This window comes from Carcharhinus amblyrhynchos, chromosome 8 (genome assembly GCF_965287045.1).
Source record: "Carcharhinus amblyrhynchos chromosome 8, sCarAmb.v2.hapA, whole genome shotgun sequence".
Classification (NCBI taxonomy): domain Eukaryota; kingdom Metazoa; phylum Chordata; class Chondrichthyes; order Carcharhiniformes; family Carcharhinidae; genus Carcharhinus; species Carcharhinus amblyrhynchos.
Window position 1 is genome coordinate 48,732,884 of NC_137331.1, and position 27,203 is coordinate 48,760,086.

At 42.7% G+C, this 27,203-nt stretch overlaps 1 long non-coding RNA gene across 1 annotated transcript; it reads right to left on the reverse strand.

Annotated features, from left to right (window-relative positions):
• Nucleotides 1–139: 139 nt before the first annotated feature.
• LOC145346590 (uncharacterized) lies at nt 140–26,894 on the reverse strand. The gene is made up of 4 exons (XR_013887712.1): nt 26,381–26,894; nt 17,227–17,296; nt 3,685–3,773; nt 140–682 (listed from the first exon to the last, which is right to left on the reverse strand). It is a non-coding gene; the product is annotated as an uncharacterized LOC145346590 (long non-coding RNA).
• Between the last annotated feature and the right edge of the window lie 309 nt (nt 26,895–27,203).

The following is a 27,203-nucleotide window of genomic DNA, read 5'->3' on the forward strand; positions in this document are numbered from 1 at the left end:
AGCCTTCCTAATCTTACATGTTTTGGTGTAGAGTCCAGTCTTGGACTGTTTCCTTCAGCTCAGCACTCATAGAAGATCCTGTTTCTTCCTCACAAATTGGATACTTCAGACACAAGTCCAAACTGATTGCCACTTGTGATCGAATGGCTCATGTTTTGGTTCAACACTCGCTGCAGTCAGGCGATCTTGATGGACATTTCTCCATTCACCATCAACATCAACCAAGCATCTTTTAGTTCCACAAACTTCTACTCCACTTCCAGCATCCATCCCGTTCGGGTGAAGGAGGTTCAGAATACAAGCATGCTCGTTCAGCTGAAACTGCATTCTCGTTTGTTTGTGTCATTGACGTTTTTGACAGAACTGTTGGCGTTTCAGTTTTAACAGTCAAAGTCAATAGGTTTGGACTCAGATGTGTCCTTAACCTTCTGTCCACCGAAAGCTCAATGGATGTAGATACCACAGTGAAGTGTGGAGCCAGTCTGTACTTCAGTGGAAAATTAGCCAGCTGCTCTTCCATTCTGAAATTCTGGCAATCTACAACGTGAACTACCCTTGAACAGATGTCTAAAACTGAATGGCCTGCTTGGCCATTTCAGGGTGCAGTTAAGAGACAATCACACTGGCCACGTGTGTTTGGAATTTCATGTAGGCCAGACCGAGTGACAGCAGATTTCCTCACCTGAAGGATATTAGTAAGTCAAATGGGTTAATACAATAATATAGAAGTTTCAAGAAACTAGCATTTTAGTCCAGAAATTTAAAATCAATTAATTGAATATAAATTCCCCAGCAGCCATGGTGGGACTAAAATTCAAGCCTCCAGAGAATTAGGCTGTGTGTCTGGAATACGGGGCTGGTAAGATTACCACTATACTGCTATCCCTTTATATGTTGAGTAGAATTCTCATGTTTTCTGGCTAAGCACCTGCACTGGTGGGATTTACCCACCTGAAAGATGCTAATGAGCCCATCTTGGGGAATCTGCCTGTCACCATCTCTGTTCAGAGTCTTTTTAAAAGGCGCCCAATCTCCGTGCTCAGAGGCAAGCCCTCTCCCCCCAGAAATTGAAATAGTGATTCTCCCCACTGACCAGAGGACCATCACCAACTCCTCAGCAAAGATGGGCATTCTCCTCCCACAACAGGCAGGGATGAGGGTGATCAGACCGACTCAACCCTCTCCCATTCAGATTTCCCACTCAGACCCACATGCCTTCGCAGTGCTAAAGGTGCATTGCCCCCCCGGTACTGACACCCAGGCCCAATTGGTGCTGGCTGGGTGGGTCGGGTGAATCCCATTTGCTTTGACGCACATTGGGAATCCAGACATGTGGCTGGCACCCCATCCTGCGAAGCATTGGAACTCCCTTGGGCTGTCTCATGAGTCTGGAGAATCCCGCCTATTGCCTGTATAATTTGACTACATTACAATGGTGTTATATGTGGCAGGAACTAACAGCCAGTGCTTTGAGAGCAGGCATGGTGACCCAGATCTTACAGCTCTAGAGTATAATCCTTCAGAACAATGTTTACTCAACCATAGATCCCGCTCAATAACGTCAAAACAGCCATATATCTCTAATGTGCAACATCTAGAGTTAAACATCTTAAAAATTTGATAGTTTAGGAGTTCCTTCACAGGATACCAAAAGCAATGCCAATTTGAATCTTAATTGAACCTCAAACTCCCAGATGCCTTCAAAGATTGCTTGTGGATTTCCAGATTTTGGATTTTTTGAATTTTCTGCTGACTAACCGTCTCATCCTATTTAACAAGACTAAACAAAATAAAGCACCAACTAGGGAAACTTTGCTAAATGAAACTGGGAGGGCTATCATGGCATTTGTTACTACAGGATGTCATTTCCACGCAGGATCCAAATGGAAAAAAAGACCTCTCCCCTCATAGCCCAATTCTTTCTAAAATCATTCATCATAAAAGTTTCTTTATAAAAGTTCCAAAGAAAAACATCTAAGCTTTATTAACATGATTTGCAGGCAGGAGCCAATGCTGAGCATCACTCGTCCGCAGCTTAATCTATTCATACACAAACACACAGGTAGGAGCAAGACAGTCATGTGCAAGACACGAGGCCATGACACAAGTACCATGCATGTACGTCAACTATGTTATCATTTATGGACATTCATGGATGTTTATTATTTGTTCCTCTCCTTTTCAGTTTCATTTGGTAAAGCTCCTTTTTCCATTGGCAGCTGAGCCACTGGCCATACTCGACATCATTCAACACCAGATGAGACCTCACATTTATTGCTATATTTCACCACCCAAAAGTATTCACCATGTCTCTTCCCCCAGTACTGACTGTGCTGTCTGACTGATTCGTTGTTCTAATTTGTTGCAGTAATTTAAAGGCCAGAAAACATAGACATCAGTTGTAACTCTGCAGAATCAGCTCCATAACAATCTCATCTCATACCAGCCAACATGAATGTTGAAGTAAATCATAATGTATAACACAAGTGTAGCAATATTATTATTTATCATGCACTATATGAATTAAGATACATCATTCTACACAATCAATATGATTAAAACATACTCAAGACTCATGTCAATTCTATCTTTCATCTCTACATTTCATGCATAGTGTTTGTGATCTAGCAGCCCTGTTAACCACAGGCTAAATCTCACAAGCAGCCAGAATCAGGATTTGCATCAGCAAGATCTCAGTTTGAGCTCTCTCCAGACCCTTTCTGGGTGTGAAAAATTTGCATCTATTTTAATACACTTGAATGTGATTACTGGGCTTGACGCCATAGTGTCCATCCATTATGCATCCTCCCCTCTGACAGTATGACATTACGCCAGCGTGAATTGCCACTGGTTTTCATAAGCAAAAATCAGCCATGATGACCATACTGGGGGCACAGAGGTGCCTGTAGGCCCCAGGGGTTGAGGGACAAGTGCCAAAGGGGCACATGAAGATGGTATGTGCCAAGAGTGCTCTGGCCGGGGGGTGGTGTGTCACTCTTTATGGGGGAAGGGTTCTGCTTATGTGTGGTGGGGGAGAGAGGGGAGAAACCCAATGCCTGTTGGGGGTGGTAACCTAATGTTTATGTCGTAGTGGGTGGAGGGGGGGATGAGTCCTGATCTCCATGGTGATGGGAGCCTTAAATTTATCTTTGAAATTGAGGTGCCCTTTAAAACAGACATCCCGATCTCAGAATCCAGAATGCTGGTGTGTTTAGGGCCCAACCTTCCAGCTGGCTGGGAGATCCTCGCCAGTGATTTAAAATTGCACAGAGCTGTTAAATCAGATGAGAAAATGTGGCCTCTGATTGGCCAGCAATTCTTGGCAATTAAACCATCAATTTCAAAGGAAGGGAAGTCTGAAGTCAGGCAGTTAATTTTTGGGCACAGAATCAATTTGAGGAACCTAGAAATAGCCACAGTAGGGTTACTGTGCGGTTGTACCAGGGCCACTGCAACCACCTTTACATTCAGCCCACTTTGTGCTGATCAAATAAAAAGAAGGTACAAGGGTACAGAGAACCCAGAATCCCCCACCGTCCACTGCAACTGGGATTCAAGGAGCATTTCTAGAAACATCGCTATAATGGATTCGAAATTTGTCCAGCTTTAATCGATTTTAATGGGATATTGTAACTGTGTCTGTATTGTAGCCACTTCAGTTTCGTTACAGCAAATTAATAATACCTGAAGTAAAACTGGAAAATGTAATCACGTGGCTTCCTTCGGGTTCAGGTGATTGCAGGAGCTTGAGTCAGCCGAGGAGGCTGGGCTGTCTGGAGTAAACACAGTAAAAAGTCTGACAACACCAGGTTTAAGTCCAACCGATTTATTAGATAGTACACTCACTAGCTCTCGGGTTAGCCCCGTCGTCAGGTGAATGGAGAGTTCTGGCCTCAGACAGAGCATATAAAGCACAGACAGAGTTGTCAGAGTGAATGCTGAGAGTCGCTTTGATTCACGGAAAACAAGAAATTGTTTGTGGAGCTAGGGTGGTGAGGGATTACCTAGTAAAAGTCTGAATCATGGTAGCTCCAACTTCTGGACTGACAGATAACTGAAAAGCCCTGAGTTGCACCCCAGCTGTCATCTGTGACCAATAATTTTTGACTCTAGATATCCACTGCGAGCAGGAAAACATGTAACTCTTTACACCTTACCCTCTTATCAATCAGTCTGCTTTTGTGCCCACAGATATAGGCAGCATGCTCATTGTGCTGATAAAAAGTGATCTCATAAAATAACTTGGGAGGGAGTCAGCTGAATTTGGTGTGAATATGAATTTTGAAACATAAAGATGGGTTTTAAGAACAATTCCTATCTTCTTCCCTTGTTCTGGTTCTATGCTGAAATATTTTGTTTTGTTCTCAACACACTTAAAGTGGAGCCCTTAGTTACTAGAAACAGTTTCCACTTTTCCCTTTCTGGTTGAAGGTTCACTTAAATAAGACCAGAATTTTCCTATCACCGTACAGGAAAACCATCTCATCTGAACTACATTATAATTGTTGATAGCAGTTCAAAGGGAAACACTTAGTGAAACTAATGAGTTGACATTCCTGTGATATGAATTTCATCTTGAAATGGACCCACTTCATCTCTCCTCAGAACTTCCCAGATTTGTATTCATTCTCACCAGGTAAAATATATAAGAACATAAGAAATAGGAGCAGGAGTAGGCCATCTAGCCCTTTGAGCCTGCCCTGCCATTCAATAAGATCATGGCTGATCTGAAGTGGACCACTTTCCCGCTTTGTCCCCATGACCCTTAATCCCCTTGTCTGTCAAAAACCTATCTACCCATGTCTTAAATATATTTAGCGAGGCAGCCTCCACCACTTCAACGGGCAGAGAATTCCAGAGATTCACCACCCTTTGAGTGAAGAAGTTCCTCCTCAACTCTGTTCTAAACTGCCCCCCCCCGCTTATCTTGAGGTTGTGCCTCTAGTCCTGCTGTCCTTTCTGAGCGGGAAGAATCTCTCTACCTCTACCCTATCCATCCTTTTCATTATCTTATACGTCTCTATAAGATCCCCCCTCATCCTTCTAAACTCCAGCGAGTACAGACCCAGTCTATTTAGTCTCTCTTCATAGTCTAACCCCCTCATCTCCAGTATCAGCCTAGTGAACCTCCTCTGCACTCCCTCCAAGGCCAAAATATCCTTGCGCAAGTGCGGCGACCAAAACTGCACACAGTACTCCAGCTGTGGCCTCACCAGTGCCCTGTACAGTTGCAGCAAGACCTCCCTGCTTTTATAGTCTATCCCCCTCGCTATAAAGGCCAGCATCCCATTCGCCTTCTTGATCACCTGCTGCACTGCAGACTGGGTTTTTGCGACTCGTGCACAAGGACCCCCAGGTCCCTCTGCACTGTAGCATGCTGCAGCTTTTCGCCCTTTAAATAATAATCCCTCCTACTATTATTCCTGCCAAAGTGGATAACCTCACACTTGCTAATATTGTACTCCATCTGCCAGGTCCTCGCCCACTCGCTCAGCCTATCCAGATCCCTCTGCAGACTTTCCACACCCTCCGCACAATTTGCTTTTCCACTCATCTTCGTGTCATCAGCAAATTTCGTCACCCTACACTCAGCCCTCTCCTCCAGATCATCTATATAAATGGTAAATAGCTGAGGCCCCAGCACCGATCCCTGCGGCACTCCACTAGTCACCAACCACCAATCCGAATAGCACCCATTGATACCAACTCTCTGCCTCCTATTAGACAACCAATCCTCTATCCACGCTAACACCTTACCCCCAACTCCATGCCCCCTAACCTTCTGAAGCAACCTTTTGTGCGGCACCTTATCAAACGTAAAACTTATCAAACCTTATCAAATTTAAGAATGCAAAGTTAACTTCTTTCAATCCATTTGTTATCTTGGCATTTGCCTTTCAGCTATACAAGGAATATTCTGAGAGACAGGATCTTCAGGCATTTAGAGATGTAAGGACTGATTAGGGACAGTCAGCATGGTTTTGTGAGTGGAAAATTATGTCTCATGAATTTGATTGTGTTTTTTGAAGGGGTAACCAAGAATGTGGATGAGGCCAGTGCAGTCAACATGTTCTATATGGACTTTAGCAAGGCCTTTGACAAGGTACTGCATGGTAGGTTGTTGCATAAGGTTAAATCTCAGAGGATCCAAAGTAAGATAGCCAATTGGATACAAAATTGACTTGATGACAGAAGACAGAGGGTGGTTGTAAAGGTTGTTTTTCAAACTGGGGGCCTGTGATCAGCAGTGTGCCTCAGGGATTGGTGCTGGGCCCACTGTTATTTGACATTTATATTAATGATTTGGGTGAGAATTTAGGAGGCATGGTTAGTAATTTGCAGATGACATCAAGATTGATGGCATAGTGGACTGTGAAGAAGGTTATCTGGAACTACAATGGGATCTTGATCAATTTGGCAGTGGACTGATGAATGGCAGATGGAGTTTAATTTAGATAAATGCGGGGTGATGCATTTTGGTAGATCAAACCAGGGCAGGACTTACTCAGTTAATGGTGGGGTGTTGGGGAGAGTTATAGAACTAAGAGATCTAGCAGTATAGGCTCATAGCTCCTTGAAAGTGGAGTCATAAATAGACAATATGGTGAAGGAGTTGTTTGGCTTGGTTTCATTGGTCAAAACATTGAATACAGGAGTTGGGACGTCTTGTTGAAGATGCATAAGGCATTAATAATGCTGTGTACAGTTCTGGTCACCCTACTATAGAAAGACTATTATTAAACTAGAAAGAGTGCAGAAAATATTTACTAGGATGCTACTGGGACTTGATGGTTTGAGAGGCTGGATAGACTGAGATGTTTTTCCCCTGGAGCCTAGGAGGCTTAGTGGTGATCTTATAGAGGTCTATAAAATAATGAGGGGCATCGATGAGGTAGATAGTCAACATGTTTTCCCAAAGGTAGGGGAGTCAAAAACTAGAGGGTATAGGTTTAAGATGAGGGGGAGAGATACAAAAGGGTGCAGAGGTGCAACCTTTTCACACGGAGGGTGGTGGCTGTCTGGAATGAACTGCTAGAGGCGAGTGCAATTTTGTCTTTTAAAAAGCATGCCAACCGTTACATGGGTAAGTTATATGGGCCAAACATGGGCAATTGGGACTAGACTAATGGTTAAAAACTAGATGGCATGGACAAGTTGAGTCGAAGGGCCTATTTCCATACTTTAAGCCTCTATGACTTATTTAACTAAAAATTTCAAGATACTTTTACTTCCTACTCTGTTTATCATTTTGGATAGAATGGGAAATCAGAATTACTGTGACCTAATTCCACTTACTCAGGCTTTTTATTTTTAATTTGCAAATCATCAGGTTATATTTCACTTCTTCTTTGTGTTTCATGATCTGATCTGTTGTCACTACCCATGATGTGTAAGGCTTGGACACCATGAAGCAATCTTGCTGAAGTAATAAAGAAGTCTTCATTAACAATATTGAACTATGTACAAATTTACAGTACAGGATAAAGGTATGGAGAGGACCTAGTTGCTATCACTCTCTAGACTAACCTTAGCTGTAGGTCATGTGCCTTCTTCTATCACTGTATGGGTGGTAGTGTACTCAGTCCCATGTTAACCCTTTAGGTATCAGATCTACTACATTTGGATGTGTGTTCTAGCTAAGTCATAGATAGTAGAGTGAAAACTTTCTCCCACTATCTTAACCTCATAGTAACCCTATACCAAATCATGGGTTCATCAGCATATTGAAATAGGCACCTGCACCAGTAGTAAAACAACAGAGGTGCCAATACAACAAAGTATACAGAACCTCATGACACCCTTGACCTAAAAATGTACGGCAGGCAACTGTTTTCTCCCATGCAGGCAGACCCAGAATACAATATGCATTATTATTTCCCTCTTTCGCAGTCTTCCACTGTTTTATTTGTAGCTGCAAAATAATTATTTTAAATGCTTCCGTTATTTTCTTTTTGGCATTGTGGCAGGAGAACATGTGACTAAGTTTAAATTGCCACAATATTTGTACAACATGTTGTGTCTCTCACACTCACAACATATTGCAGTACCCCTTGGTGGATGTGAAGAAAAAGTGAATTGGCTAAATGTTATATTTCTCAGTTGTTTATACAACTCCTTGCCATATCATAAAGTAAATTGTAGTATAATGTAAAAAAACTATAATGAAGTTTTGGTGGTTATGAAGTATGGTGAAGTCCAGAACAAGGGGCATAACTGAAAATTAGAGTTAGGCCTTTTAGGAGTGAAATCAAAAAGTAACTTTCCATGCAAAGAGTTGGAATCTGGAACATTCTCTTCCAGAAAACAGAGCATTTGTGGGCTGCCAGCACTTGACCTAGGAAATCTGGCAGCTTCCTGCAGGGTCGAACTGAAAATGTGCAAGTGGGAGGGAGGGCGAACCTAGTGGGACCTGCAGCATGCTGGAAGATACTCATGTAACAGGGAGAATTGTTTGGCTTAACTTTGAGTCTTGGGAAGGCTCTGCCTGCTCATGCGATATACATGATTTAGAATCAGGATTTAAATTGAAATTTTTGTTTTACAAAGTACAAAGTCTAACTTTTGTGGTTGCTTATACATTATCCCTCTTAATTTTTTAGCCATCTCAACTCATCACTTCTGTCCTACAAATGAAAGTTGCTGTTTATCATTTGTCCTCAAATACGGTTAAGGATAGATTTTATTGTAGGGGTAAACAGGTAATTATTATAGTGTAGGAGAATGATTGATACTTTTGTACTCTCACAGAACCTCGTACATAATTAAACTCGGAGATTAGGGCAGGGGGCTAGGTTTTAACTTTATATGAGATGGTATAAAAAAGCTGACAGAGAACCAACTGCCCGTTTGACATTTCTCCTGGCTTCTGACTCACTACCATGCAAAGTCAAGATTGGATCACTGGGGAATGGGAAAAAATTGTTATATCTTCTGAAGAAGCATGAATGATTGTCGATAAGGCAGCTGATTGGAGTCTGCTGTTGACTCCATTATCAGAGTAGCATGCTAAAATTCAGGAAACTCCTCCACTTTCTATTTTGTGAAATGGGAAGCAGAGCTCATTAGCAGATGTGTTTTTGTTGGCTAACTCTGATCATACAGGCTCTCAGAAATTGATCTTACCATGAGAGTAAGAACTGAAATTGGTAATAACCAGTGGTTTAAAAGTGATTAGGAAGTGGAGCTATTCATCACAATATATCAGCAGTATCTCTACAACATTGCCCTGACACAGCCATATTCCTCAAACAGGAATTATTGCCAATGCAACCTTCCAATTCCCCACAAACCTAAAAACGTTGCTTTGACATCTGTGATATATTGGACCATAATTTATTCTGGCAGCGCATGCAACGTTGTCTGCTGTCAGTTAGACTTGCCCGTACACACTTTTTAAATATTTCAATATTTCTGCGCAGCTGATATTGGTAGAGTGGGGAAAACTGACTATCTGGAACCTGAGTGAATGGGGTAAGTTGTTGTGTATCTCCCTAAACAATCAGATTCAAAGATGTAAAATTAACTGCAGACTGAGAAGGAAGCGTACATTAGAGCGGATGAATTTAATGTTGAATCAGGCCGAGAGAGAGAAATAAAGGGCAAATTTTACTGCCCAGGTGTGAGGATGTGACTTCCCGTGTAGGTAGAGAGGCAGGTTAAACCTCCAAAAATCGCCTGTGTTGGAAAACCAACCATGATCCTGGAGATGGAGGACAATGGGGACTTCAGCTAAAGGCTTGATTCATTTAAATTTCAGCACTGACATTATTATAAACTCCCAAATGAATCCCCTTGTGCAACTAAGAAGTCTCCCTCTTTTGATTTCTATTACTCCTACATGGAGCAATAGCTGCCTCTGTGACTACAGCAAAGCTGGAGACAGATAGGCTGCTTGATGCCTTCTCTTATAGCTAAGATGCCACAGTACCTATCCTCTGCCAACAATATCCTACCCATACTTGTACAGGGGCAAACATTGTCAGATTAACAGGGGCTATATGCATGTGGGGTTCTGACTGAGATGTAACAAGCCATAAGAGGTTGAAAGCACATTGAGAAGTGCCCCACTTACCCTTTTTCTGTCTTTCCTCTCATGACCCACGTCCCCGATAGCCCCATCAGTCCACTCTCAATCATCGGCAAAATGTTGGGAGATGTTGTCCCATGTACAATGAAGCAACACTTATTCAACAATAACCAGATCATCTCTGCTCTGTTGCTGTTGTCATTACAACCTCGGTCCAAATTTGGACAAAAGAACTGAATTCCAAAAGTGAGTTAAGAGTGACTGCCCTTGATATCAAATCAGCATTTGACCGAGTGTAGCACAAAAAAGCACTAGCAAGATTGAAATGGGAATCATAGGGAAACTGTTCACTAACTAGCATCCTACGTAGAAACAAAAGAAGATGGAGAGAGCAACAGAGTTAACATTTCAAGTTCAATATGATTGTTCTCTAGTTCTGAAGATGAGTCATGTTGGACTCAAAACATTAATTCTGTTCTTCCCTCCATAGATGCTGCTAGAGCTACTTTGTTTTTCCAGCACTTTCTGTTTTTATTTCCAGCATCTGCAGTATTTTGCTTTTATTACAACAGAAGATGGATGTGGTTATTGCAGGCTAATCATCTCCGCTCTGGGGTACCAATACAGGAGTAACTCAGAGCGATGTTCTAGACCCAACCACCTTCACTGGCTCATCAATGGCCTTTCCTTTATTATAAGGTCAGAAGTGGGGACGTTTGCTGATAAATTGCACAATGTTCAGTACCATTCACAACTCCTTAAATACTGAAACTAGGATTGGTAAGTGACAAGAACCATTTGTTCTGCCTACACAAATATCAGGCAATGACTATTTCCAACAAGAGAAAGTCTAACCACTTCCCTTTGATATTAAACAGCATTACCATTGCTGGATCCCCAATCAATATCCTGAGGCTAACCATTGACCAGAAAATTTACTGAACCAGCTACACAAATACTACGGTTACAAAAATAACCCAGAGGCTGATAATTCTGTGGCAAGTAACTCATCTCCTGATTTCCCCTAAGCCTTTCCACTTTCTCCAAGGCAGAATGCACAGAGTGATGGAATATTCACCAATTTCCCAGATGTGTGCAGCTCCAACACTTCAGAAACTCAATACCTTCCAGGATAATGTAGTTTACTTCATAGACACCCCACTCACCACCTTAAACATTCACTCCCTACACCACGAGGGCCCAGTGACAGCAGTATATGCCATCTGTTGGATGAACTGCAACAACTCACCAAGCCTACTTCAACAGCACTTCCAAATCTATAACCCCTACCATCTAGAAGGAAAAGAGCAATAGTCGCACGTGAACACCACTATCTGCAAAGTCCCCTCCAAGTCAAACACCATCCTGATTCAGAACTATTCTGACAATCCTTCACTGTTGCTGGGTCAAAATTTGTGATCCTTTCCCCAGCAGTACTCTGGATGCATCTATACCACATGGACTGCAATGAGTAAAGATAAATTACTAACAACTTATCATGGGCAATTAGACATAGGCAATAAATGTTGGCCTAGCCAGTGATGCTCAGATTTCATGAAATGATAAAAAAATTCATGTTAATATTTAATTAGAAGCAAATGATTGAGGGTTTTTTTCTGTAAAGTGACATTCAATTGTAAGGGGTCATATTATAGTTATCCAGGAGTTCAAAGTGGTTTTAATTCTTGATTTGATTTGATTTATTATTGACACGTATATTAAGATACAATGAAAAATGTTGTTTCTTGCACGCTATACAGACAAAGTATACCATTCATGGAGTACATAGGGGAGAAGGAAAGGAGAGAGTGCAGAATATAATGTTACAGTCACAGCTAGGCTATAGAGAAAGATCAACTTAATATATAGTAGGTCCATTCAAAAGTCTGATGGCGGCAGGGAAGAAGCTGTTCTTGAGTCAGTTGGTAAGTAATCTCAGACTTTTGTATCTTTTTTGCTGACAAAGTGAAACAGAGTATGTCTGGGGTGCGTGGGGTTCTTTCCTATGCTGGCTGCTTTTCCAAGGCAGCAGGGAGTGTAGACAGAGTTAATGGATTGGAGGATGGTTTGTGTGATGGACTAGGCTTCATTCACGACTCTTTGTAGTTTCTTGTCGTCTTGGTCAGAGCAGGAGCCATACTAAACTGTGATACATTCAGAAAGGATGATTTCTATGGTGCATCTGTAAAAATTGGTGAGAGTTGTAGTGGACATGCTGAATTTCCTTCGCCTCCTGAGAAAGTAGAGTCATTTGTGGACTTTCTTAATTATAGCATCACATAGAGGAACTAGGACAGGTTGTTGGTGATCTGGACACCTAGAAACTTGAAGCTCTCGACCATTTCCACTTCACCACCATTGATATAGACAAGGGCATGTTCTCCTCAATGCTTTCTGAAGTCGATGACTACGTGCTTTGTTTTACTGACATCGAGGAAGAGATTACTATCGTCACACCAGTTCACCAGATTCCCTATCTCTTTTCTGTACTCCATTTCATCATTGTTTGAGGTCTAACCCACTACGGAGGTGTCATCAGCAAATTTGAAAATGGCATTGGAGCAGAATTTGGCTACGCAGTTGTAAGTGTATAAGGAGCATAGTAAGGGGCTAAGGACACAGCCTTGCAGGCCCTTGGTGTTGAGGATCATTGTGGAGGAGGTGTGTTTGCCTATTGTTAAAGATTGCGGTCTGTTGGTTAGGAAGTCTAAGATCCAGTCGCAGAGGAAGGAGCTGAGCCCTAGGCCATTGAGTTTTGAGATGAGCTTAGTTGGGATAATGGTGTTGAAGGCTGAGCTGTAATCAATAAATTGCTTTCCATTGATAATTATCCCTATAAGACAGTCAGAACCATTTGAAGTCTCTGATTGAAATCGGAGTATTGGATGGTCCCCAATACTGGGTAATTGTCCAACGGAAGTTTGAACATGTGGGGACTTCTGTAGAGTGGGGGGGAAACCCAGTGTGTTGTGAGGTAGCTCCCATACAATGCCCCAGAGATCCGAAGTGGTGAGCTGTAAACACTGTGGCTACAAGAGCAAGTCAGAGACTGTAAATTCTATGGTGAGTAACTCACACCCTACTCCCCAAAGCCTGTTCACCATCTACAAGGCACAAATAAGGAGTGTGGTGAAGTGCAGCTCCAACAACACTCAAGAAGTTCAATGTCATTCAGGTTGGGAATTCCCACCTTGGTTCCCAGTGGACACATCTTGGCACATATGTTAAGATGTTTGTACGTGGGATGTGCTGTTTTATTGTGACAGGAGTGTTGGACCATTGAATGTAAAATATATAATAGATAAAGCAAGTGAATTGTTGTGCAATTTTCAATGGCAAATCTTAATATTTTTGCTCAAGTGGAATTTCCCTTTTAGTTTCTCTACTCACTGGCACTTTGATTTTATTGTGTTCTTTTTCTAAGATTTCTGCAGTGCCAAAGAAGATCTGTTAATATAATTTAATAAATGGTTTGCAGGTATTAACTTCATGTTGGCGACAGTTCCCGTGTCCCACTTAAAACCTCTATTCAAGAGTGAAGGAAGTTTCTACTAGTTCACCCGCATTTCGAATGTGCATTCCACTTACTGTCAATTTAATCCAAACTGTGATTTTAACTTTGCTGGTGAACTTGGCATCTCCAACTGTCTAGCCAACTGTAATTGTAACCAGCTGGAAACTTGTTAGGCTGGCTGGGTGAGGCAGACAAAAGGTATTTTTAAACATACTGATAGTTACAATCAAAGTGCTGATCAGGACAAAAAAACGTCCGTGAGAAAAGTACAAACTGTGACCGTATGAAATGCTTCCCATTTTCTCACAGCTCTCTCAATTTGAACTCAAATCACTCGCATTAAGTATTGTTGATTACTAATGGTATTGCTTCAGGAGAAAAAAGATCATGGGGCAGGTTTTTGATGCAGAAAACCTGGGAAATCATGCTGCCCAGAGGTGCCACTGTTCCCTGATGCAGTTCTCTTGTGCTGCAGTTGGGGAAGCGACAAATTGCCTGAAAATAGCGGGTTTGTAACTTGACATGCTGACAAGCTTAATTGTCAGTGGCATGGGGATCCTAGCCATGAGGAGAAGGCAACTTTGCAGTGTGGAGTATTACAGAACAAGAAGGGAAAGGCTCAGGGATCACCTCATTCATTGCCATACAAGGGGCCATAAAGTGATCAGTTCTCTCTGGGAGTTTGCTTCGTGAGAAGCTGTTTAGAGTGGCCTTAGGCACCAAAGGGTTGTAAAAAGGTCAGGCGGGAGGTTCCCAGGAAGCCATGATACTCCAGCAAAGCCTTTCCAGCAAATGAAGATGAAGCTGCAATTAAGAGAAGCTTCAGCAGCAACAGATGCCCAGTTGTCCTTTTTTGGGGGGATGCCAGTGGGTACCGCTCCACAGGTTGCTCCTTCAGTAACAATGAAGGAGCTGCCTCTGTTGGCAGTGTCTTGTCCTTTTAATAGTACTCCATCAGAGGGGGCTAAGGTGTTGAATTCTGATTTACAGTGCCTTATGAAGGAACCTCCTCAACATCATCTCTGACTCCTTTAGCTCTTTTCTGGAGGACTTGAGCATCAGAAGAAACGACCAGGTAGAATGCAACAATCATCCACTCTATGCATCTTTGAATCATTAGTGCCATAGACCAGTCAATGCTGCAGAAAATGTCGGACATGTCAGCTTACTGCTTCCGTTTCCACTGGGAGTGATGTTGCATACAGCTCCCCAGTAAGTGTGGTTGCCATCTCAATGGAGAAGCTCAATCATTCAAAGCAATAGGGTATGTGATAGGAACATACAAATATAGCAGGAGGAGGCCACCTGACCCTTCAAGCCTGCTCCACCATTTATTACGATCATGGCTGATCATCCAACTCAATAGCCTGATCCTGCTTTCTCCCCATCGCCTTTGATCCCATTCGCCCAAGTGCTATTCCAGCTGTCTCTTAATACATTCAATGTTTTGGCATCAACTACTTCCTAAGGAAATGAATTCTACAGGCTGACCACCCTTTGGGTGAAGAAATGTCTCCTCACTTCCATCCTAAATGGTCTACCCTGAATCCTCAGACTGTGACCCCTAGTTCTGGACTCCCCTGCCATTAGGAATATCCTCCCTGCATCTACCCTATCTAGTCCTGTTAGATTTTTATAAGTCTCAATGAGATTCACCCCTCATTTGTCTGAACTCCAGGGAAAACGATTCTAACCTAGTCAATCTTTAGATATAGTTTTGGAGCTAAAGAGATCAAGGGATATTGGAGGGGCGAATCATGATATTGAATTTGATGATCAACCATGATCAAAATGAATGGTGGAGCAGGCTTGGAAGGCCGAATGGCCCACTCCTGCTTCTAGTTTCTATGTTTCTAATGTCTCTCCTCATACATCAGTCCCGCCATCCCCAGAATCAACCTGGTAAACCTTCACTGCACTCCCTTAAGGCAAGAATATTGTTCCTCTGAAAAGGAGACCAAAACTGCATTCTAGGTGCGGCCTCACCAAGGCCCTGTATAATTGCAACAATACATCCTTGCTCCTGTACTTGAAAGCTCTCAAACGAAGGCCAATATGCCATTTGTGTTCTTTACCACCTGCTGCACTTGCATGCTTACCTTCAGTGATTGGTGCATAAGGACACCCAGGTCCCACTGCACACTCCCCTCTCCCAATTTACAGCCATTCAGGTAGTAATCTGCCTTCTTATTTTTGCTTCCAAAGTGAATAACCTCACACTTATCCAAATTATACTGCACCTGCCATTGATGAGCCCATTCATCCAACCTGTCCAGATCATTCTGAAGGATCTTTGCATTGCATCACAGTTCACCCTCCCATCCAACTTGGTATCATCTGCAACTTTGAGATGTTACATTTTGTTCCCTCATCCAAATCATTAATATATATTGTGAGTAGCTGGGGTCCCAGCACCAATCCCTGTGGCACCCCATTAGTTACTGCCTACCAATTTGAAAAGCACCCATTAATTCATACTCTTTGTTTCTTCTCTGCCAACCAGTTTTCTATCCATCTTGACACACTTCCTCCAATCCCATGTGTTCTAATCTTGCATGATAATCTCTTGTGTGAGACTTCGTCAAACGCTGTCTGAAAGTCCAAATATACCACAGCTACTGGTTCCCCCTTGTCAACTCTACTAGTCACATCTTCAAAGAATTTCAACAGATTTGTCAAGCATAATTTTCCCTTCATAAATCCATGCGGACTCTGTCTGATCCTGCTACTGCTTTCTAAATGTTCTGTGAGTAACTCCTTGGTAATGGATTTGAGAATTTTTCCCATTACCAATGTTAAGCTTACTAGTCTATAATTTCCTGTTTTCTCTCTACGTTCCTTTTTGAATATTGGAGTGACATTCACTACCCTCCTATCTGCAGGGACTGTTCCCGAGTCTGTGAATGCTGGAAGATGACCACCACTGCATCCACTATTTTGGAGCCACTTCCTTCTGGGATGTAGATTATCAGGTCCTGGGGATTTATCTGCTTTCAATACCATCTATTTTCCCAGCACCATTTCTCTACTAATATTGATCTCCCTCAATTCTTCCCTCTCACTAAATCTTGCATTCTCCAACATTTCTGGTATTTGATTTGTTTCCTCTTTTGTGATGGTGCTTATGTGAGGAATGGACTCCTGCATTCTGCTCCCATGATTCTTCACCGCATCAGGAAACTTCAACATGTGGGCAAAGGAAGGTCCACTTTGTGTGTGACTCTTGTGGCTGTGCATCTCCACCCTGCCTGAGCATAGCTGTGTTTGTCCTCCAGCCTCCAATGGGGACTGCCTACAACTGTCTCTGCCTCCACCAACTTCTCCTGTTCACTCACAAAATGTTGCTCACCTTGATACACCCATTCTAAGATCGCATAAGGCCCCACCAAGTGCATCTATACTGGTGAAAATAAAGTTGCCATAGTCCCAGATGCCCATAGGCTGCTCTCCCCTTTGAGGGAGAGAACTGACTGCTGGTGATTTAATCTAAGGGTCACCACACCTCAGGTGAGGGGCAAGGTTGAGAAGGTGGGCTTCATGAATAACCTTAGCCGGTGTGGGAATTGAACCCTGTTGGCATCTGTCTGCATCACAAACTAGCCATCCAGCTGACTGAGCTAACCAACCCCCAGTCTGTGCTGGTGAAGAGTGTGCTTGACTGATGTAATGATGCAGGTTCACTCACTTCTTCCTCTTCTACAGTTGATGCTGACACCTTGCTCTGGTCCAGATTGGCTGCCTGGCCACACCAGTTTCTGTGGGAAAAATAAGAGGGTAGTTATGTTAAATCGCCAGTCAACTGCTTCTGCAGAGATGAAAAATGCCTCTTTCAGGAGCTGCCTCCTCCATGATTGCCAGAACAACTAGATGGAGCATACCAACACCTGACTCTGTCCATTTTCTTGCATTTAATGTTCTTTCTTCCAACAAGGTCAAGAGGGTGAGCGTTAAGACCATAATGCTCCCCTTTAGTATTTCTAGCCACATCAACACATGTGAGGAATCTTCACTGTTGCTTCCTGCATTTTCACTAGTGATGAAAACATTGCCCATAGTTCAGTAATGCTCCCGGGCACAAATGGATTGACTGGTCAGAAGGACAATACATGCTCACACTGCTCACTTTGTATGTCTGCCTGTATCTGCAGACCCGGGGGCGTGTCATCTCTTGCAGTTTTGTACTCACTTTGCCAATCTCAGAAAGTAATTGAAGTGTTTGTGGCATTGTATCAAGGTGCTACTCTGCCACCTCCAGCCATGTCTCCTTAGTCTGCCTGGCTGACCATCTGCTGCTGCTCTCTGGGAATAGAATGGCACGCCTCAATGCCAGTGGGACCTCAAGGAGACATCTCTGAATCTAGGGACTTAGCCTTAACTTTTGTTCTCCTCTGCCTTCCAGTTCCCTAGCTAGCAACCACAATAGTGGCACTTTTGCCTACTCTGCAACTCCACCACCAATAATTGGGTAGCGAGCACATACCTGAAACAGACATTGAAATTTTCCTTAAAAAAACTGCATCAGACATCAGGTGTCGAAATGACATCCGGTCCCAACCCTAGGAAGAAAGTTCAGCCCTATGTCTCTCCTCTTCTGAATCTCTGAGAGTCTTTCTCCAGATCTCTATTCTCTTGTTGTGTGACTCTGTCTGCCTGCCTCACTATCTGAGTCCATTTAACTGCCAAAATTTAACTCAGCTCAATGATTCAAATAGAAACTGATTTCTGCTTCTATTATGATACTCTAGTGCTGTAGCTACTGTTGTTCCCACTGATATTATGGTATTAGTTCCAATGGATGTTAAACATTAGCCTTAATCTGGGTTAAAAATGTGTGAGCAAGCCAAAACCAGTATCAGTGTTTTAGGTGCCAATTTGTTACACTGAGGTAGATTTTCAAGCATTTATTTACTTAATGTACAAATTACTTGGAAGCGATAAATATACAGCTAGCTAAGACAGATGGAACAGGGGCCAATTTACAAGTCTTTTAGGTTTCAGTACTAAAATGTACAAATGTACTAGCTGTAAAGCAAATTGATTAATAAGATATGCTGTTTTTGCTATAGCCTCCCTCAAAGGTCTTTGCTGCAGCAAAAAATATAATAACCTCGCCAAAAAATAGCTAATCGTAGTAGCAGTGAATTATCCATTGAAGATTTCTCAGTGAATAACCTAAAAAGAATCCATCTGGATGAGAATCGATTTCCTACAAAATATGTTGCATTATAATGGAGTCTTACAGAACAAAAAATGGTACCAATACAATACTAGATCCAAGAGGCCAGTCAGGGTCATTTTGACTTCACAATGTTAGCTCAATTACCTGTTAAATCTCTCCTTTTTTTGGATTTTGCTTAGGCGTTAATGTCACAGGTGACCCTGCCTGGTGTTTACGACTCACAATGGCATCGCTCTTGAGTACAGTGGAATGTTCCAGTCTCACCACCATGGCAGGTGGCAATCAATGGCTGATCAAGTGGAAGATAACGGCTGTGATAGTGATGGAGGTGGAGCAGGAGAGAATCCCCTGTTGGCGAGGTTCCCTTGACACTGGAACTGGACTTAGTTTCTGACAAGGACCATGAGTCTGCTGATATGCAACAGCATTCCCACATTAGAAAATATCTCACAACAAGTGTCTACCTAGAGGAAATTAACACAATCCTCTCACAAAAAACCCTGCGGTGATCGTTGAGAGGTGATGGGGCAGCACTGTGAGATCTGGAAGTCCCTAGCTTTGGACCAGCATGTAAGCAATGGAGTTTGATTCAGCCTGTTTCACTCTTGGGAATAGGAGCAGGAAAGCATTTCGGCAGCTTTCTTCTGAATGAACAGCCCTCTTTAAGGTCCACCCTGCTCACCTTGCATGGGGAAAGGGCTAGAAAAGGTGTCCTAAAAGTAGTCTATTCTATCTTTAATCTGGCTGGAAAACATCATCCAGCAGTCTCATCTACTTGTGGTCAGAATCAAAGTTAAACTCAATTTTGGAACCTGGAATGTACAAACCATCATAGATAACGTGACCAGAATGGAAAACTGCCTTTGTTGCCCCTGAACTCAGGCACTTCAACACAATGTCTCTTGTAGGGCGGCGATGTCAAAGAGCAGGTGGCTGAGGGAAAATGTTAGTGGTTACATCTTCTTCTGGAGAGGGAAACCTGAGAATCAGCGCAGGATGCATGGAATTGGATTTGACATCAAGAACAAACTTGTCAACCAACTCATGGAACTCCCCGTCAGCATCAATGAGATTCCAACTAAAACTTGCCAAGAACCAGCAGAAAACGGTCACAAGTGCCTACATCCCAACCCTTGATGCCAATGGTGAGTCCAAAGAAGGCTTCTACTCCACCCTGGACACCATACTCTCCAACATTCCTCGGGAAGATAAGCTTGTCCTCCTTGGGGACTTCAATGCCAGGATGAAAAGGACTCCAACTCTGGAAAGGAGCCATCGGAAAGGAGGGAGTTGGGAATTGCAGCTCCAACAGGGTTCTCCTGCTCACCAAATGTGTGTAACATCAGCTTGTCATTACTAACACACTGTTCCACCAAAAATACAAGTTGAAGACATCCACAGTCAAAGTACTGACACTGACTACACCATTATATGATCCTGAGACCAAAAGGATGCCCTAATCATCGAAGTGATGACCAAGCAGACAACTGCTGGACAGAACACTGGCTCATCCACTCGAGTTCCACCAGAAGCAGTGGAAGATGAAAAAACAGCTCAGAAACACAATCAATGAGCAGCTTCAAGAGCCAAGTGTGCTAGCAAACTCCCAACAATGTCTTCACTAAAATTTTCAAATCATTCATTCTTATGGAGTGGAGGAAACCTAGAAAAAGCTGAAGATAGCCATCATCTCAAGGCTGTGAAGAAACCATCGGCTACAAGACCAGGAAACACTCAGAGCATTTTGATGAAAACAATCACATTATCCAAGAACTCATTGACAAGAAGACGCACCTGGCAAAACTACATCACCAGCAATGCAAAGAGGAGAACTCATCAACCAGCAAAGGTGGAGGTACAAAAAAGAACCAAGACCTAATGGTGGACTGAGAAAGCTAAGGAGCAGCAACTCCTCCCCAACAAGCACAACACCTGGAGCTTCTTCAATGCCATTAAGGAAATAAATAGACCCAACATCCTAGGCCTCAAACCAATGCAGAGTAGGGAAGGATCCCTTTTGAAAGACAGAGAAAACATCAGCCTTCGATGAAGAGAACACTTCAAGGAGCTACTAAACCATGATACAATCACTGATGAGGATGTGTTTGAGGACTACCCCCAGCTTCCCATCAAAGATGATCTTAGACTCTGACCAACGTGGATGAAGTTAAAGCCACCATTAAACACATGAAGAATGGAAAAGCCACAGGAGTGGATGGGATTCCAGTGGAGATTTTCAAACTTGGAGGAGAAGAGATTAACAGCCATCTCCATCAGCTATTCCTAAAAATCAGGGACAGAAAAGAAATCCCTGCCGATCTCAAGGATTCAGTCTTCACCGCCATCTTCAAGAAAGCAGATAAATCAGACTGTGGGAACTACCAAGGAATCTCCTTACTCTTCATCGCTGGATAGATTATCACCTGAATCCATACTAACCACTTTTTCCCAGTGTCTAAAGAAATCCTTCCAGAAAGCCAGTGTGGATTCTGACCACACTATGGAACAAAGGACATGATTTTCTCTGCTCAACAACTTCAAGAAATGCCAGGAGCAGCATTAAGCACTCTGCATGATCTTCATCAATCTGACCAAGGGTTTTGACTCAGTCAATCAGGAAGTGCTATGGAAAACACTGTCGAAGACCAGCTGTCCAGAAAAATTCATCAATATCTTCTGACTCCTCCACAAGATGTCAGTGACAGTCCTCACTGACAGAAATGTGACAGAAACCCTTATGGTCAAGACAAAAGTCAAGCAGGGATGTGTCACCACTCCCACCCTTTTCTCCATCTTCATGGCCACCATTCTTTGCCTTGTCGAGAACAAGCTTCCCTTGTGGAGTAGACATTGTCTATAGGATGGACAGAAAAGTTTTCAACCTCAACCAATTGAAATCCAAGAAGAAAACGACATTGATATTGCTCGTGGAATTTCAGTCGGTGGATGATGCCATCTCCACTCTCAAAAGAGAACCTCCAAACATACCGAAGAATTGGTCTCAGACTCAATCTCAAGAACACTCAAGTCCTTTATCAATCCTCCCCAGGGCAAGATTCGATCTCTCCTTCCATCCAGATCAATGGAGAAATCCTCCCAAACATGAAACATAAAATGGGAACTATTAAAGACTGCCACTGATGCAGAGATCCAGCAACATCTCCAATCCATGAGTGCTCCCTTCTGATGCGTAAGGATGACCAAGACATCTGTGCTAATACCAAGATCCTCATGCACAAGGCAGTTATCCTCCCAACTCTTCAATGTAGCTCAGAAACTTGGACTATGTACAGACGATACCTCAAGGCCCTGGAAAGTTACTAACAATGCTGGTACTCCACATCAACTGGAAGGACAGCGCTATTAAGATCAGCACCCTTGAAAGAGCAAAGGGCACCAGCATCAAGGCTGTGATAATTCAAAACCTAGTTGCTGGAATGACCATGTACTTAGGATACCAGCTGCCAAAGCAAATCTTCTTTGTCCAGTTCAAGGAAGCTACCGAACATGAGGAGGACAAAGGAAGTGCCTCAAAGACACCCTGAAGGTTATCTTAAGAAATGCAACATAGATGTCAATGCCTGGGACACTCTTGTTCAGAAGAGGCCTACTTGGAAGAACCTCGTGTTTGAAGGGACATCTTCTTCCAGAACACCGATGGCAAGAGGAGGTCCAGAAAAGGAGCCTGAGAAAGGAATACCAGTGATCTTGAGTCCAAGCATGAATCCCACTTTCCAGAAATACCTGCCAAGTGTGCAGTCAGATATGTGGCTCTAGGATCAGGCTTATCAATCACACAAGGTCCCAGAGAACCCGTTACCAGTGACATGGAGTTTCTTAGGGGGACAATCATATTCATTAGCGAGTGATAGCTGAAGAAGGAATCTCTCCTGAAACTTTTCAGCTGCCGTCACATGACGTTAGTCAACCGATCCCAAGAAAGTTTATTTAATTATTGAAGCAGAAATTCAGAATGGTATTACTTGCATAAAGGTCTCTAACTACTGAGGTATTGGAACCTTCATAAATAGGCTCTATTTTAACTCTGCCTGCTTAGAGGCAATGGCAAATGAGTGACTAAAATAGTGGCCGGATGCTTCATCATGCAGTCTTAAAACTTTCTCGCCAACCACCATTTTAACGATTGGTTTAAGGCACCATTGCGCTACAGTAAGTGGTCTCATGCATTATTTCATTTGGAGTCTGATGCGCTTTTGGTGGCACTAGTGGTGCTTAAAGTTAAAGTTTATTTATTATTCACAAATAAGGCTTACATTAATACTGCAATGAAACTGCTGTGAAATTCCCTTAATTGTCACAGTTCAGCGCTTGTTCAGATCAATTCACCTAACCAGCACATCTCTCAGAACGTGGGAGGAAACTGGAGTACCCAGAGGAAACCCATGCAGACACAGGGAGAACATGCAGACTCCACACGGACAGTGATCCAAGCCAGGAATCAAATCCAGGTCTCTGGCATTGTGAAGCGGTAGTGCTGACTACTGTGCTACCGTGCTGCCCTTGTGCCGTGCTTGGTGCTGGGCCAATCATTGAAACTTGGAGGCAGGCAGGATTATGGCCAGAAAAGACCCTTGTAAGTTGCATACCAATACATTGATTGTACAGCACAGAAACAGCCCATCTCTCTATACCCATGTTGGAACTTCACGAGTCTCCTTCTGTTCCTCTGCATCTAAATGTATCCCCTCGCTTTCCCCTCATGCTTATCAGGTCTCCTCTTAAATGTATCTCTGCTGCTCACTTCAACTCTTCCTTATGGTATCAAGTTCCATAGACTAATCACCATCTTCTGGGCATTAAAAAGGCCAGGTCCTCCCACCTAGCCCTGCCCACCATCCCATGTTAAAAATTGGGCTGATATTTCTGAACTCAATTGAAGCATTTCAAACATTTAAAAAAAATTCTTAAGTGTCATAAAATATAATTATTTATCTTTAAAATTTGAAAAACATGACCAGAACTTTCTGTTCTTCCCCCACCCCACCCATAATGTGCTAGAGCTCTGATAGATTTCTTCCACCTAATTCAGAAAATGATTACTGACTCTGGCCTTATTTCTTGCTTTGGGGTCATTTATATTTTGGAAATTAGCCTGCTGTTCTCCATTTGGATGGTGTGGGGCCAGAGAGTGAGTAAATGGCAGTTTCAGGCAGAAGACGCTTAGTGTATCCAACATACCTATCCACGATGTTCCCTTAGTACATCTCTTCTTGCTCTAAATTCCATTTCTTAACAAGAACCAGTCTCCTTCCTGCCTAAAAAGCATTAATGTCTCTTGGTCAACCAACCGTGGCGATAATCTGTTCCATATACTTACAACTATTTATAAGAAAACAATCCTGCTGCATTTCCGATTTTCTTCCCTTTGATTTGTGCGATTAATTTGTTCAGCTGAGCTTTTGATACGTGGGAAACATAAACACAATTGAATCCAATTTGTCAACACCTTACAAAATTTTAGCATTGCTGTGTGGGGCCTCGGGCACCAGTGCAGAGAGAGAAAGAGGTGGCTGGAGAATTGCCTAAAGAAGATTGAACTTTTCCCCTGATTATAATTTTGCAATTTTTTGATGCGGCCAGTGCACAATTGCATGGGAAGAGGGCTTGCACAGGTCAACATTGCCTGAAGTCGTGTGATAAAAATACAAGGCTAGATTTAAAGAGAAATTTCAGAAAGCAGGTAATTTAGATAACATTGAAAAATACCAAAAAGAATTGGAGAATTACATGGACAAGGATGACAAGGAGGAAGTAAAGGAAATGTAGTGCAACAACATTTAAGTTTTTGATTTAAAAAATTAATAAAAATTAAAAATATATAACACATTTTTTTCCCATTCTTTATAATGGCCTCCACACATACAAACATGGTAGTCTGACGACTGAGAAAAATGATCTTCACCTGAAACGGTAGGTGAAATAGTTGACACCGATTGAATCCAAAATTGCTACCTAATGGTGATAGAGTGGCATAGAAGTGGTCCATGTGCAATTGTTGTTTTGATGCTACTAAGGCCTCATATGAAGGGCAGAAAGTGCCATATTGGGAAAGGACATCCTATATATCCCCTTTACTCACATCTGAAAAAGACAACTGGCCCTTAATGTACAAATATAGGGCCCACTTCCTAATGTTTCAAGTCTGAATGATTCTTTGCCATATGAGATTATGTTCTGTCCCACCATCGGGACAGACCCACTAGAAGCGGCAGTACAGTGGTGAATATCATTCACCACTGCCCTTAGAATCAATCCGAACTTCAAAAATCATAAGAACATAAGAAATAGGAGCAGGAGTAGGCCGTCTAGCCCTTCGAGCCTGCCCTGCCATTCAGTAAGATCATGGCTGATCTGAAGTGGATCAGTTCCACTTTCCCGCTATCTCCCCATAACACTTAATTCCCTTGTCTATCAGAAACCCATCTACCCATGACTTAAATATATTTAGCGAGGTAGCCTCCACCACTTCAACGGGCAGAGAATTCCAGAGATTCACCACCCTTTGAGTGAAGAAGTTCCTCCTCAACTCTGATCTAAAACTGCACCCCCCCACCCCTGCTTATCTTGAGGCTGTGCCCTCTAGTTCTGCTATCCTTTCGAAGCAGGAAGGATCTCTCTACCTCTACCCTATCTATCCCCTTCATTATCTTATACGTCTCTAAAAGATCCCCCCTCAGCCTTCTAAACTCCAACGAGTACAGTCCCAGTCTATTTAGTCTCTCTTCATAGGCTAATCATCAGAGCCCCAGTGCAATGAATTCAGGCTTTGGTAAATATACAACCTTGCCAGTAGCATTGTGTGATATAAGGAACTAGTAGCTTAACCATAGCAACACCCAATATTAACTTTACCTGAGTTTTCTGTGGTATCAGTAACATAAACAAATTATGCCTGAATTATATGATTGACACTAAATGTTCAAACATTTGTTGCTTTCTTTCAATATCTTTCATATCAGCCCCTTTAATTATAATTAAATTATAAAGCTACATATAAGGATAAATACATATAGCAATATACTTTCAATTACCCACCAAAACCAATTATAAAACAAATAAATAAAACTGAGTAACATCTGTTGCTTTTACTTATGGTAAGAAGTCTCAGAACACCAGGTTAGAGTCCAACCAGTTTATACTTCTACTCATAGCCAGCAGGGTTACAACATATTCAGTGCATTCTCTTCAACCATTACTAACCAAATAATGCCCCATATGCACTGCTGCTGAGTATTATGCAGTCCTTCTTCAATTTTTTGGATTAAATACACCTCCTGTTTCTCCATCTTGAAGGTGTTTAGTCATGGGGTGTGAGTCCAGAACTCAGGTCCTTGGCATGTGTTTAAATTGCCACTCATCATCTAAGAATCACTGAGGGAAGCGTGGGCTCTGGCGAGGGGTCAACCTGACTCAAAACGTTGCTTCTCTTCTCTCTCCACAGATGCTGTCAGGCCTACTGAGATTTACCAGCACTTTCTGTTTTTTTTTGTTTCAGATTCCAGCATCCTAAGTAGTTTGCTTTTATATTGTGGGAAGAGCGAGACTTGACTGTGGATGGTATCACAATCAAACCCGATCTTCACCTCACATTCCATATAGACATTTCCACTGGGTCGGTTTTAAAAACCTTTATTCTCACCTGAATTGTCAAAGCAGAACAAACTGGCACAGTTTTGGTGCCTCTATTCACAAAGTCATCAGAAAGTTTTGTGCATCGCTACAAAAGTGTGTTCCGGTTTGGCACCAAAAAAATGAAATTCAACAACTTCTTGGACAGTATCCTTTCTTTTCTTGTCCCGGTTTTGTTTCGTGCTGGATCATGGTCCTACATGTAGCAACGCCTTTCTGGCACCGCACTGAGAGTATCTGTCTTGTTGGAACAAGAACAATGAATTTTGGCAGCATATCCCAACATTGGAGCTTCAAGGCCCAAGCAGTGTACGGAGAAAGACACATATAAACACGTTTATCACAAGTTGTCACTGCCTAGTGGTCAAGTTCAGGAGCTCCGGCTGATGTTTGTCCTCTCAGACCCCACTCCCATACCACCCCCTCCCTTCCAAGGTTTTGAGACCGCCTTGCACCACTCCCAAGTACGAGGCTGAGGTGTGGGCAGTGCTGTACAGTATCTTCTGCATGGCTGTATGTGGTGGAGGAGATCCAAATGTGGCTTTGACAGCTCCAAGCATTGAGTTAGTGCTGGAGGAGTGCCCTGTTACAGCCAATGGGTTCGGGGCACCACCTGGAGCTGCACATGTTTACACAGAGGGGGCGGAGAGCATTCATTCCGCCGGTACAGATAGGGAAGCTCAGGGAAAGCGTGGAGATGCTCAAAGCCGGAGTTCGGATCGGGTGACCAGTCTCAGACTGAGGAGACAAGGCTATTTATTTGTGAAAACGACTGAGGCGAAGGAAAGATCAACCCGTTCATGGATCCATCACATTTCATACTTTGCAAATGA